The sequence below is a fragment of the Pezoporus wallicus genome, unplaced genomic scaffold (assembly GCF_028554395.1).
Source record: "Pezoporus wallicus isolate ANWC-B61680 ecotype Strahan unplaced genomic scaffold, APGP_CSIRO_Pwel_v1 contig_2352, whole genome shotgun sequence".
Classification (NCBI taxonomy): domain Eukaryota; kingdom Metazoa; phylum Chordata; class Aves; order Psittaciformes; family Psittacidae; genus Pezoporus; species Pezoporus wallicus.
In genome coordinates, this window is record NW_026642489.1 from 583,464 (window position 1) to 593,086 (window position 9,623).

The following is a 9,623-nucleotide window of genomic DNA, read 5'->3' on the forward strand; positions in this document are numbered from 1 at the left end:
GAACACTGGAACAGGCTGCCCAGGGAGGTTGTGGAGTCTCCTTCCCTGGAGACATTCAAAACCCGCCTGGACACATTCCTGTGTAACCTTATCTAGGTGTTCCTGCTCTGGCAGGTGGATTGGACTAGATGATCTTTTGAGGTCCCTTCCAATCTCTAGCATACTGTGATACTGTGATGATGAGTAACCTGTCTTCAACAATGGGGACCTTTTTGCTGACATCAGTTGAGAAAGACCTAATGTGCATACCTGAAGAACAAATTTACTCTGTAAGAGCACTGTTTGAAACACAATGCTTATTCTGCTACTGAGAAAAACCCAGAAGGCTAGGAGAGTTAATGTACAAACCTAACTTGATCAGGCTTTTAAAAGGTATCTGTAAAAAATTTTGTTGTTGCTTTGGTAATCACTCTCAAAAGACAAAAAGTACTTTTTAAAAAGTTAGCATATTCATATGTGGTAGAACAAGTGACTCTGAAAAGTAGAGGAAACTGAGATAAGACAAGAATAAATGAAAAGGAAATCTTCCCTGTTGTGTCCCTGCAGGCTAACCCTTTGCTACTAGTTTGATTTTAGCCTGAAAAATCAGGGTTTGTTTTTTGCTTTTTTTTTTTTTTTTTTTTTGGGGGGGGTGGTGGTGGTGGTGGGGGGGTGGTGTTTGGTTTGGTTTGGTTTTTGTTTTTTTCTGTATTGGGTTTTAGGCAGTTCCTCCTGGCCCCTAGTAATTCCTCCTTTCTTACACTTTGACCTTTATCTGAACAGTATTTAGATCTTTGTTGTGCTGCACACCCAGGAGATTTCTCAGCTGATGCCTTTTTAGGGCAATTGTTGTTGGGAGTAAGTGAACTTGAAGAAAAGGTTCAATAAGAGTTAGCAGTCTGGAGCAGATAGAATTAGCAGATGAACAGCAGATAAGGACGTCACCTGCCTCTCAAACAAAGATGCTGAAGGGATTAAAAAACTGTCAGACAGGTCTCAGTGGCCTTTTGTATGGCCAGAAAGAATATTTTCGGAGCCAGGAAGTGGCTCATTTTATTGATATCAAGCCTAGAAGCAAGAACTTACTGGAAAGCACACTGGAGGTACAGAAGAATCTCACTAATGTTAAACTAATAGGTTGAAATCAGTTTCTTTTAAAGAATGTATTATACAGGCTTAACTTAAAGCCCACTTATTATATTTGTTATAATAAAACCCATAGTACAGTGTTGTAGATTTTGGGGTTTTTTGTTTGTTTAGGGTTGGTGTTGTTTTATTTTTTTTTTCTTTTCTAGATTTTATTCTAAGGAAAAAAAAAAACCACCACAAACAGGAATTTCAAGCAAAAATCTCTGAATGAGTTGTAGTACAGGAGCAGTGACCAGAGACCACTCAAAATATCTGACACCTCCTCCTAATTATCAGGAAACAGCTACCTAAGAGAATGAAAATACTTACTTAAGTGAAGTATTTTCAATGGGGGGAAATGTTGGAAAAGGACAAAGCCTTTATGATAAAACAATTCTATAAAATAGTAGAAATGATTATGTTTGAGAAATTTATAAATCAATAGTGGGGTTTTGTATTGGGGTTTTGTATATTAGAAAATGTTGTAACTTTGCAATTTTGTATCATGGCTGTTCTGTAACCAGTGTTGCAATGATAGTCCTAGTAGCAAAAACCTATGGGTATGGGTGGATTTAGAAAGGCAGGTACTGGAGACTATACCCAAGTAGAACCTATGCGTATGGGTGGATTAGAAAGGCATGTACTGGAGACTATACCCAAGTAGAACCTATGCATAAGGTAGCCAGAAGAGCATACCAGAGGCTGATAAGAAAATGCTAGCATCCACACAAGTGTTGGGATATATCCAAGTAAGTAAAAGGTCCTCAGTAAGACTTCTTACTTCACCGGAACGACCACCAGACGACCACCAGAGGGGGCTGCACAAGCATAGAAGAGACTGATGTCCTAACACTCCTGATGTGGCAATCCTTAATGCATATGCATTAGCTAATGTTGTAATCCGTGCTAAATGTGTATAAATTGCGAACGTGATGTGACGAGGTTGGAACCAGATTTGGGTGCGTACCCCTGGTTTCCCAGCGCTGGAATAAAGCACCTCATATAACCATTCTGGTGGTTATGTGTTTGTTCCCACGCTAACAGTATGATCTCCCATCCTGCAGTGCTTCAAACCTGAAAAATCCCTTAAAGCGATTCAGTGAACCTGGAGTGCTATGATACTGGACATGAAAAATAACCCTTATTTGGAAGCATATAAAGGTTTAATTTTGGTGAGGTTTTTGTTTGTTTTTATTTGGAAAGCCTGTATCTAGAAATATTTTGCACAAGAACAATTCCTACGGAATAGTTAACTGAATTTTGTAAGTTAAGATGAAATTGTTAGCGTAAGAACTGACACATAACCACCGGAATGGTTATATGAGGTGTTTTATTGCAGTGCTGGGAAACCAGGGGCACGCGCCCAAATCTGGCTTCAAACCCGTCACATCGCGCTCGCAATTTATACACTAACAATTTTGTAGCTAATACATATTCAACACAGATTACGTCACTGACTAATACATATGCATCAAAAATTGCCACATCAGTCTATTACGACATCAGCCTCTTTTGCGCTTGTGCAGCCCCCCTCTGGTGGTCGTCTTGATGAAGTAAGGAGTCTTCCTCGGATGAAGTAAGAAGTCTTCCTCAGCTTGTCCTGTTCACTTTTTGTTCCTTAGACATGTTCCAACCATTATGTGGACGCCAGCATTCTCTTATTTTCACTTGACTACTCCTGGTACTTTCGTGAGTTCTGCTTTGGTAGAGTTTCACAATACTCCCCTAAAACCACCCATATACACTTCCCCATATATGGCTATGTTAATTGCTTATCATTATAGCTACCATTGTAATATTTAGTTATAAAGGAACTAAGATACACAATAGCAGAATTTCAACTTGTTCTTAATACAAAAGAAACCCTCTACTGATTAACAGATTTTCAAATATAATCATCTTTTATCTTTGTACTATTGTTTCAACGCACAATTTCACCTATTACTAACAAAATAAGCTAAAATCAATAAGGATTTTATTTCTCAAGCTGTGTTATGTCGGGGTCTTTTTTCCTCCTTTCAAGACGTGGCTGAGAGCAGACTTGACCACGAGGGGGCAGAGATGGATAGCTTTTTAAATACCTGAAGCCTAGTTCCTTGTAGAAGTGCCTTTTTTTCCCTTTTTTTTGACAAGTTAGTAATTCAATAGGGCTAAATTGTGAAAACATAAACTGTACTAGACAGTTGCATATAGATATGTATATGTATTTTAACAGATACATTATTTCATGAAATATCTGATGTTGATAGCAAGTTCAAAATCTGTCAAAGGCTTGTCATTTGACTGCTGCGAAAAAGATGTTGAGCCCTGAAAACAAATTTAGCCTTGCTGTTCATATCAGGGGTCATCTATTTTCAATTTATACATTCACATGATTACTATTTTTGGAATCACTAAAAATTGAGATGTTAACAGAAATTGATTCCAGATGACCTTTACAACATCTCTTCTCCTAGGCTTGTAATGACTGGATAGATTTTACTGCTTTTACAGTTGCATTTCATTTTAGCTATTGAAATTTTGCCAGAGACAGTCAGTATTGGAAACTCTGATAGGAAACATGTAAGTGCATAAGAAGTTATTGCAAACAGCTTACAAGGTAAGTAGAGAAAAGGGAAAGTTATTCCTCATCAATATATAAACAAGTTGGTAAGATAAATATGTTTCTTGCTACTCTCCCTAGAATTTCGAGCAGTATTTTATTCACATTTTCATATTATATTTGAACTTAAATGAATTACTGATCTTTTCTCTGAGGATACCTTTTTCCTAACATTTTTGTACCCTAGATTAACCAACAGAGGGGAAAAAATAACAATTTTGTAAGTGGTTAAACATAATAGTGCTAACTAAACACGGTTTGGGAACTGCCTGAAGGCTGGTCAAATTTGTACAGACCTTTAAATGAATCTAAAATAGAGTTGTTTAAATTCACAGCAAATATGTACTAGGAGGTTTAACTTTGGTGGATTACCGTCGTCACAAGAAAAAAACAAAGAAGATTTTAATTTTCTTCTTCTCCAGTAACATGAGCATATTGTTTGAATTACTACAGGTGATGTTCATATTTTAAAAATAATGCAAAAAAGACTTGTGCAATTTTTAAAACTGTCTATTGATGGTATTTTTGTTCAGGCTTGCTGCCAGGAGAGGGTGGTATTGAACTATAGATCTAAAGCAGTCTTCTCTGTCTTCGTTGTAAATTCACTCTTTATTTCAATCTATGTATCCTATTTTGCACAAGGAAGATTTTGAAACTTTTAACAAATACTTAGTTCAAAGACGACAAGGGCACTGTAAGGTTTTCAAATATACTATATTAAATATTCAGAATGAATAGAGAATGTAAAAATCTGTTCAATTCCCACCCTTCCAACACCTAAGACAAATATTTATAAACGAGTCATAATAGTTTGATCATATTTTATCAACGTATATATGTATTAAATAAGAGGAGATATAATTAGTACCACAGTTTTAAAAAAATCGTTATATTTCTTATTATGATTTTTTTTTGTATTCCTGTTGAATCATCTTCCTGATGTAAATTCTTATTCAGCTACAAAGAAATTAAAGATTATGAAGTACAAGTGATGATATTTGCTATGGTGATTTGTAAAATATGGGGCAAAATTTATTCTAACATGGTTGTTTTCATTTAAACTGGGAAAGAAGAAAGCAGTATTATTACTATAGTCCTTATCAATCCCCATTCTTCACTTCCTAAGCGGTAGTCTGTAATATGAATTCATGGTCACAGCCATGAAACAACTTCAGTCCACCTGATTCTGAAGTAAACCATACTGTACTTTAGATCCAGCAACTTCATGCTGATTTTCTGCCAGCAGCCTTGTATAGACTAATGAGTGTTTGCTTTACTAATGAACAAATTTTTGAAGAATTTATCAGTGAGATACAAATGTGAATGTACCAGCAGAGCTACAGGTTCAGTGGATAAGTGATTCAGAGCAGCTCTTCCCAGAAGGACTTGGAGGTGTTGGTTGACGAGTAACTGAACATGAGCTGGCAGTGTAAGCTCGCAGCCCAGAAAGCCAACCATATCCTGGCTTGCATCAAAAGGAGCATGACCAGCAGGCTGAAGGAGGTGATCCTGCCCCTCTACTCTGCTTTCGTGAGACCTCACTTGGAGTATTGTGTGCAGTTCTGGTGTCCTCAACAGAAAAAGGACATGGAACTGTTGGAACAAGTCCAGAGAAGGGCCACGAGGATGATCAGGGGACTGGAGCACCTCCCATTTGAAGACAGGCTGAGAAAGTTGGGGCTGTTCATCCTGGAGAAGGCTGCATGGAGACCTCATAGCAGCCTTCCAGTATCTGAAGGGGGCCTACAAGAATGCTGGGGAGGTACTCTTCATCAGGGACTGTAGCAAGAGAACAAGGGGTAAAGGGTTTAAACTTAAACAGGAAAGTTCAAGTTAGAGATAAGAAAGAAGTTCTTTACTGCGAGGGTGGTGAGGCACTGGAACAGGTTGCCCAAAGAAGTGGTAAATGCTCCATCCCTGTCGGTGTTAAAGGCCAGGTTGGACAGAGCCTTGGGTGACGTGGTCTAGTGTGAGACATCCCCGCCCATGGCAGGGGGGTTGGGACTAGATGGTTTTAAGGTCCTTTCCAACCCTGAACATTCTATGATTCTATTATCTGTACTTAAATACTGCTCCTCTATATGTTACCTTTATGATGCAGGGTAATGAGTAGAAATGCATTACACTGGATGAAGAAAATAAGTTTCACCTGCTCTGTCTCTTAATACTGTTCAGAACTTTGGGTATCAGCATTGTATAGTTTTATTTTCCTTTGTTGGTAGGTCAAGTTTTACAGAACTAAGGATGCAAATGAAATTAAAATTTTAAGTTAGTCCTGGGAAAGATGTGAGCATGTTTAATGGTAGCATATTAGCTAATACCAAGTGGTTAATCACTTGTTTTTATAATACTAACTATTCAAAGAATCCTGACAAATTGATGTTATTTCACATAGCTGTGTAGGGTCAGCCAAAGCTTTGGTAGAAATTAATAGGTATTTTCCTCTTTACTTTGGTGTTAGCCTTATTGGACTTTCAGCACTGGAATCATAATCAAAATCACCTAGGAAAAAATGACACACAACTGGACAAGAAGATAACACATAGCCAACACACACCTTATTTTTACAATCATATGGAAATACCCATGTATATAAAAGTCTATATTTAGATCTAATTTTTAATTACCCATGTTTCATTATATTGCTCTGCTGTTCTAAAGCTCAAATTCAGACATTTATGGTCATTTACACTAACATATTTGTTGACTTTCAGCACTGGAATCATAATCAAAATCACCTAGGAAAAAATGACACACAACTGGACAAGAAGATAACACATAGCCAACACACACCTTATTTTTACAATCATATGGAAATACCCATGTATATAAAAGTCTATATTTAGATCTAATTTTTAATTACCCATGTTTCATTATATTGCTCTGCTGTTCTAAAGCTCAAATTCAGACATTTATGGTCATTTACACTAACATATTTGTTATTTATATAAATAATAAATGAATGCATTAACATTCAAGCTTTTGAGCAGTTCATACTTCCGCAATTAAAATAAGACATGCAGTTAAACACCATGAAATCTAATTCATATTTAGAGAAAATTTAAAAGACAGCATAATGCTGACAGTGTCAAAATAATGAAAAAGTTAACTGAAACTGAAACATAGAAACAGTTACTGTAGAAGTTTGGAAACATTGCAAGGATGATAAAAATACACTGTATATTTTTGTACTTACATTCACCAAGAAAATAGAGATTGACTGATTGTAATTATGATGTTTTACTACACAAGTGTAATGCTTTTTAATAAATATCTGTTAGATCTTGAGATTAGTGATTACTTGAGGAATGTATGAGCTCATGCTGAATGGCTGTGGAAGATGGTCAATACTTTGATGTATCAGTGTACTGGCATCAGACCCTTGATCTTCACTGCTTGCTTGTTTTTGTGTTTTAGATACACTAAACAATATAATTTTGCTTCAGTATTTTAGAATGATAATTACATTGAGAACTGAATCAATTTGATCAATTTTCACAGCAGAAGAACTGCGATCTTCAGACTAGGTTCTGTATGAATTCATGGTTTGGTCCATATTTTAGCTAGCAGTTCACTGAATGTGTCCAGTACTTCTAAACTGACACCCACCTAATGAGAAATATTTTATTCGAAAAAGCTTTGATAATAAAGTGTATTTTCAAAATGATATACTAAATGTCACGGAATTGCAAGGAGATTTTTAAAGAATATGAATTAATATGCCAGCAACTTTGATTATCTGTTTTGTAGACTGTGCTGGTTTTGGCTGGGATAGAGTTAATTTTTTTTACAGTAGCAAGTATGGGACTATGTTTTGGATTTGTGCTGGGAACAGTGCTGATCATACAGGTATGTTTTCATTATTGCTGAGCAGTGCTTACACAGAGTCAAGACCTTTTCTGCTTCTTACTCCATCCCACCAGTGAGTAGGATGGAGGTGGACAAGAAGTTGGGAGCAGACACAGCTGGAACAGCTGACCCCAACTGGCCAAAAGGATATTCCATACCATATGGTGCCATGCTCAGCATACAAAGCTGGAGGGAAAGTTGGCTGGGGGGGCCGCTGCTCAGGGACTAGTTGGGCGTCAGTCAGTGGTGCATAGAATAGTTAGGGTTGGGAAGGACCTTAATATCATCTTGTTTGATCATTTGTCTTTCATGGGTTTAATTTCTCTTTGTTATTTTCTTTTTTTATTTCAAATTATTATTAGTACTCATTATTATTTCCGTTATTAAACTGTTCTTATCTCAAGCCACAGTTTTTCACACTTTTACTCATGCAATTCTTTCCCCCCACATCCCACTGAGAGCTGTGTGGTGCTTAATTGTTTACTGGGGTTAAACCATGACAGACTAGAACAGGAAATACCAATTAAAGTAGCATTCAGAGCATACATTTTTTCTTAAAATTCTATCATCTTTCAAAACTGGGTTAGCTTATTATTATCATCTGCGAGATCACTGTCTGTGTTACCCCAGACCACTCACAACTATAGGAATGAGTCTAAGATGACTCTAGAGGCCTGTAAAATTGAAAACTAATACTTCTTAAATGAACATAAATTATCATAATTGTCATTAAATGAGCTTCTTAATTTATTGGGATTTCTGTAAGTTAACATCACATGGCTTGTTGACTATGAACTATATTATTTTAATGTGCCATTTTAGATATATATGTGATATATGCTATGTTTTCAGGTATTTAAATATAGGTAGCATGCAATAAAGGTACTCTAAACCAAAAAATATTCTTTCGGAAAGTCTTTATATTATTGTTAAAAAAACCCAAACAACTACAACCTGAAAACTGAGGGAAGAAATAATTTATATTTATTCAGTCAAGTTACACTGGACATTGAACAGCAGTTTTTATAAATTCACCACCCACATTCTTTGATATTAATTGGACTGAGATGGTGACCACCATGCTGTAGGTGATTTTGATAAAAAAAATCCATCCCTGATGTCATCCAGAATACCAGTCCCTACTGCTGACTCAGTAGCTATCCTACAGTGAAGCTCACACCTGCTCATGGTCTGACTCAGTGAAATCCGTATGGCTTTGTGCAGTTGCCAGTAGATGGTCAGTTGTAGTTAAATCTTAAAGACAGGTAAAGATTTAGGAAAAAAACAAAGCCAGAAAATGAATTCAGAAGCTGCTCTCACTTTCGATTCTAAACAAAGCTGCTCTTATCTATACAATCCCACTTGAAAATGAAACTAATTTAATTGCAAAGATTAAGTGTTCATAAAAGGCTCTATATATGGGCAAGGTACATAGCAAGTAGTGTGGGCAACAGATTTTTGAAAGCAAAAATAATGTATATATTCCTGTTTATTGTATCTATCACTGTCAGTGAGAAAAGGTAAGGGTGTGCAATGATGTGACCATAGCTGGTGAGGTGGACTCAGTACAGTAACTACTTCACCCTATTCTGCAACAGCAGAAAGAAAGAAAGTTCAGTCTTCCTGACCCCCTTTCTGATTTTCTTTTTACTGGAAATATTCCCACTCCTGCCCTTATCCCTTACCCCTGAGGATACAAAATTGGATTTTTTTTCTTCATTCTAAAGAGAATTTTCTTCCCTTTACAGAGGAGGAAATGTCTGGTTTTGCTGTACTAATGTCCTTGGTCCATATGAGAAACCAGGTTCACAAGATCTGAACCACAAAGGACACTTCAAGATAAGATGAACTCTGTTACACGCGAAAAAAATTCTTACTCTCACCTCAAAGGTGAACTCAAAGTTTCATTTGCTCTGCACTATCTGTCTGCATAAAAGCAAAGCAGGAGCCCATATCTACCTAAATAAAAAATAAAAAAATATAGTACTAAAAAAGTGATATGTCTGTTCTGATTTTCGAAATAAAACAGAACTTAACCTGATGTTAGAGCCAACATTGTGCCACC